The following is a 6,000-nucleotide window of genomic DNA, read 5'->3' as shown; positions in this document are numbered from 1 at the left end:
AGGGGCGCCCGGGCACGGAGGGTGTCGGCGGGAGGGTTTCCAGGCGGCGGCGGTGCAGGAGGGAGGTCACGAGTGGGTCACGGCCAGGGCTCGGTCTGGGCTGGCAGATGTGGCCCGGGGCGGCAGCGGCGGCGCAGGCGACGGCGGCGGTCGGCGGGGAAGGTCGCCGGAGCACGGGGCGACACCGAGGGAGGGTCCGAAGGTGGCAGCAGTCTCGGGCCTCCACACAACCCGAGAGGAGAGAGGAAGAGAGAAAGAGAGGGAAGAAGATGGAGAGTGGTGGCTGCCGCGTGGTTGGCCGGCCGGGGCTCGATCGGCGGCGGCCAGGGCACGCGCAGCAAGTGCAGGGAAGAGGTAGGAGGCGGCTAGGGGGCTAGGGCAAGGCTAGGGTTAGGGTTGAGTGGCTCCAAACCCTAAAGAGCCTATAAAAGTAAGGTGCAACATGCAAAAAGGTCCCCCAAACATCAGAATTACAATCCGAGTCCCTCACAGTACGATTAAAACGCATGAACGCCCCTCCACGTGCGATCCCACGCGAAACGGTACATAAAATATCGCGACTTTTGCGAAAATACCGTTTTGCCACTACCGACCTTTCCTAGATCAACGCGCGATCTCCGCAGATCCGTCCGTCAGATTCGCGAACGGTTCGCACCAGTGTGATCAGCACGACGGAGACAACAAAGCTGCGATTTCGTTTCATCTCGATCGACCACGGATTCACGACAAAATCCAACCTTCTTCCAATAGAAGGAAACACACACGCACAAATACATATAAAACATGTATTTTTGGATTTTCTCGAAATCCGTGCGTCAAACTCAAAATCCGTCAGCGCCATTAGTTCCAGAACAGCTGAACCGGTCGAAACGAGCTATTGGACCGCTAGGAACGGAGTCCGATACGAGCCTGAAGCCAACTTCACACCGTGGCTTCTCTGGAAAATCGAGTTACTATTCACTTTAACTGAAACTAAAAATTGCGTATCTTCTCCATTTTATCTCATTTTCTTCTGAAACTTGACGAGTGCTTATGTAATTAAATTACACACATAAACATCGTCAACTGAGAGCTTAACTACACTGCAAAAGTTTCAGTCCCTACAGAGGGTTTAAATTAAATACTTGGACTTTAGCATATACACTTAGAGTTCAATTAACCAAATCAGACTCTAATGCATATAACTAGAGTTTAATTTACATCAAATCCGATTAAAATCCTGATATATTATATATGGGATTTAATCAATCTTACATCTTAGGGTGCATTTGGTTCGGGTTATCCTGGCAGGATTATAGGCAATCCTATCAGAATTACTGTGTTTGGTTCATCTATGTAATCGGGTCAGTAATGTAGCATTACAAATGGTGCAGGATTACACCAAAAATATTACCGAGATGGAGGGTGTGTAACTTGGATTATTGAAAACCAGTAATACTGTATATTATGTAAAATGACAATTTTACCTTTCTAACTTCCGAAACCCTTTCAATACATTATTTTTAAAAATTTAATTTAAAATTTTGAATTGTCAACTTTTAAATTTTAAATTTTGAATTTAAATTTTTAATTTTTAAATTTTAAATTTATAAACTTCAAATTTAAATTTTAAATTTTAAATTTTAAATTTTAATTTAAATTGCTATTAGGTTTTTAGCCCTTGGATGAAGGGATGTCTAGTTAAGATGAGAGAGAGAGAGAGAGAGTCTGGCTACTATACTCTTATAAGTACGATCGCCTTCGTACTCATAAGTTTTTTCGATGATAGAGCTTCTGAATCGACGATCCATACTATTAAATATGATTTTGAGCATTTCAAATTTCTAGAAACCAAGTTTCACAATTTTGTAATGTCATTTATCTGATGATCAAAAGATACCAAAATTAATAATTTTTAACGGTCGATATGAGATACTTGCTAGTATAATAGTATAAAAAAATCGGAATCGATTGAATTTTTTATCGAAAATTCTATTTACTATTTAGAAAAAGATCAATAATTCTGATCTTAAATTGAAGCATCAAATTCTCTATTTTTAAGTAGTTGTTCGATTTTGACCATTTATTTTATGCATGGTTGATGAACTTTATTATAATTTTGAAAAAATTACAAAAATTTGATTTCTAAAAATTTTAAATACTTTAGATTATATTTAATGGTATAGATTATCGATTCGAAAGCTCTATCATCGAAAATAATTTATAAGTCATACGTCGCTTGCAAAAGGGAGGTTGCAACCATTTAAGATTGAGGACAGGATAGAGATCCCCAACTACGACGGTGTTGTCGACACTGAAAAGCTGGATGCCTGGTTTGACCAACTAGAGACGTATTTCGACCTCTACAACTATAGCAATGCAAAAAAAGTAATTTTCGCAAAACCAAAACTTGTAGGCCATGCATTGACTTGGTGGAAGGCCACTTGCTAAACTTCGCCAACGAGGATTTCACATTGAATCAGTTTAAACAACTAATCCGCCAGGAGTTCTACCCTATGGGATATGAAGAATAGCGATGGAAGCACTGGCATGTCTTGCGCCAAAGGCGCGACCAAACAATGCAGGACTACACCACCGACTTCCGGCACCAAGCCTTGGTGCTTGGCATCTCCCTTGAGGATCCACAAGTTTTTCGTAAATACACCGCGGGCCTACAAGAGAGCATCAATGATGAGCTTTATCTCTTCGATGTTCGTGATATTGCCTGGGCAAGCCAAATAGCCATGGTAATTGAGTGGAAGAACAAACTGTCTCGTAGGAAGAAGCCATCTAAGAAATCTGCTGAGGGCTCGAAAAAGTCCAAAAAGATGGGTTCTAAAAAGAAGGGGTTCTCTGATCCTGATTTGTACTATGATCATTGTAAAGTCACAGAACATGTCAAGAATCGATGCTAGAAGCTCCATCCAGAGCTTAGACCGCAGAAGAAAGACGAACGTAGTAAACGCGCAACGGCAACGGTAGGATCGACAAGCGATACTCCTACCTTAATCATACGGATTAATCAAACGGACACTAGCTTGTCTCTGATGGCTATGTCGAAGGAGACAAGCCTATGCCCGTCAAATCCGACTGATAAAAGAGAGAAGTTGTTCACTTTCTGAGCTCAAGTAAAAAATGAGGTGATCGATGTTATTATCTATTCTAGCAGCCAAAAGAACTTGATCTCAGAGAACCTAGTTCAAAGACTGGGTTTGTCGACTATATCACACCCACACCCATATCCATTGAGGTGGATTAACAGCAACATCGAGATGAAGATTGATCGCCAGTGTAAGGTGAAGTTTGCAGTGACTGACGTCTACATTGACGAAATACTGTGCGAGATTGTGCCGTTGAACATTTGCAACCTCATCTTCGGCAGTACCTACTTATGGGACCGCGATACTACCTTCTTCCGTCGTCCTCAGCAATACCAATTTATTAAGGATGGACAAAATTTTTTGTGCACCATAGAGCCATTGTCAACAACTATAGACCTAGTATCCGCTTGCCAGGCCAAGAGGATGATCAATGTCGATCAAAAGTTTACCTTATTGGACATTCTGCCAGTTACATCTAAGGAGGCAAATAGTAAGGTATTGAGCCTAACATGCAAGGAAAGAACTGACGATATAGCCAAATTGATTAGTGAGCATCAGGATCTGTTTCAAGAAGTACAGGGACTGCCACCAAAGCGAGCTGCGGAACATGAGATTTTGATCAGCAACACTCTGTTACCGAATCTCAAGATGTACCGAAACTCGATAGTGGAGAATGAGGACAAAAATCAATAAGTGACTGAGTTACTTGAGAGTGGTGCTATCAAATCCAGTAGCTCTCCTTGTGGCTTCCCGATCATGTTGGTGCCAAAGAAAGACGGTTGGTGGCAAATGTGTATCAACTACCGCACCCTTAACAAAGTCACCATCAAGAATCGGCACCCTATACCGTGGATCAATGATCTCTTCGGCCAACTGAAGCATGCTCGCTACTTCACCAAACTGGACCTAAAGTCCGGCTATCATTAGGTCCGGATCTGAGAGGATGACACTTGGAAGATAGTGTTCAAGACTCGACAAGGCTCGTCATGCCATTCGGCCTCTGTAATGCACTGGCCACTTTTATGCGGCTGATGAATGACGTTCTATGTCCCTTCCTTGATGACTTCGTGATCGTCTACGTTGACGACATCCTCATCTATAGTCGATCGTGGAAAGAGCATCTAGCATATGTCAAGAAGGTTTTCATGCTGCTTGAGGAACACCAACTCTGGTTAAACCCTAAAAAGTGTAAGTTTGACAAGCAAAGCCTGGTGTACCTCAGGTTAGTGGTAGGCCGCAGCGAGCTTCAGATCGACCCCGATAAGGTTAGGGCCATCAAGGAGTGGCTTAGGCCCAAAAATATGATGGAGATGTGGAGTTTCATGTGCGTTTGCCAATATGTCCGAAAATTTATCCGGCACTTTTCTATCCTTACTGTCCGTCTACATGCACTAACGAAGGCCAACCAAATGTTCGAATGGAGTTCCAAACATGAGGATATGTTTCAATTTCTGCAACGAAAGATATGCGAGGCGCCTGTCCTTGCGCTACCAAATCTACAACGACCCTTTGAGTTGGAGGCAAACATCTCGGGATACGCCATGGGGGCTATCTTGATGAAGATGGTCAATCTATCGCGTATTACTCCAAAATGTTTCAGGGAGCTCAAAAGAACTACCTGACCTATGACAAAGAACTCTTAGCACTGCAGCAGGCGGTGAAGCATTAGCGGATCTACCTCTTAGAAAAAGAGACAGCGGTGCATACAGACCATCGCCTGCTTCAGTACCTCTAAATGCAATCAAAAATTGCAACAAGCACGTCACATGAAATGGATGATGTACTTGCAGCAGTTCAATCTGGTAATTAAGTACAAAAAAAGTGCTCACAACAAACTCACTAATATACTATCATGACCACCAGTGGCAGCACTTTGCTTGTCGATATTTATGGAAGTTCAGCCAAATTTTCATGAGTATGCAAGCTTATATGTAGAAGACTTAGATTTTTAACAGCCGCTGACTGACATCAAAGCAAGACGACCTACTGAGTTTGTCTTGCAAGGCGGTCTACTTTATAAAGGTACACTGCTTTGTGTACCTAAAAATGGTAATCGAGTACAATGGATCTGAGAAGCCCATACCTCGAAGGTAGCAGGTCACTTTACGGTGAACAAAACATTGCAAAATCTCCAGCGCTACGTCTATTGGCCTCATCTGCAAAATGATGTGGCACGATTTGTGAAGGGATGCGTTCTGTGCAGTACAACCAAACCCGCTAATCGAAAAGTGTGTCTATATATCCCTCTTCCATTGCAGACTCGTCCTTGGGAAAGTATCTGTAACATACCGAAACGTTGATGGAAAATATTGGACTTTAGTCAAATTGGCCAAAGTGTCCGAAAGAAACAGTTGGACAAGTTCTATATATTTAACATTCCAACAAGGTTGGAAAGGTTAAAAGTGAGTTTAGAAGGAGTTGGAAAGGTTTTAGCGTTGTTCCGTGCGAAATAGAATCGAAAACGGTGCAAAACCAGCAGTCTGGGCAAAGTGTACCGGTACAACCATCGAGTTATCACCGGTACAGCCCTGCAGATCGAGAAGGGTTTGCTCTTGGGTTTGAGAAAAATTAGAAGTGTACCGGTACACTTTTACACTTTCAAAGTGTACCGGTACAAACCCTGCGTAACCGAGAAACTGCTCTCTGCGTAATCGTGTTACCGGTGACAGATGAAAGTGTACCAGTACACTTTGGTCTGGCAGCACAAAGTTGGTCTGCTGCAGATATGAAAATGTGGGGGCCCTAGATGCAATTGTAGCATCTTATAAAACATCCCAAACACCTCTCCTCTTTCTTTTTCACAGCCACCACCCTCCCTCTCTCATTTTCTCTTTTTCTCTCTCTAGAGAGCTTGACCTAGAGCTTGGAGGAGAAGAAGAAGAAGGCTTTGGAGGTGGATTTTGGAAGGCTAGAGGATCAA

Source organism: Ananas comosus, linkage group 22 (assembly GCF_001540865.1).
Source record: "Ananas comosus cultivar F153 linkage group 22, ASM154086v1, whole genome shotgun sequence".
NCBI classification, from domain to species: domain Eukaryota; kingdom Viridiplantae; phylum Streptophyta; class Magnoliopsida; order Poales; family Bromeliaceae; genus Ananas; species Ananas comosus.
This window is presented reverse-complemented; position numbering follows the sequence as displayed.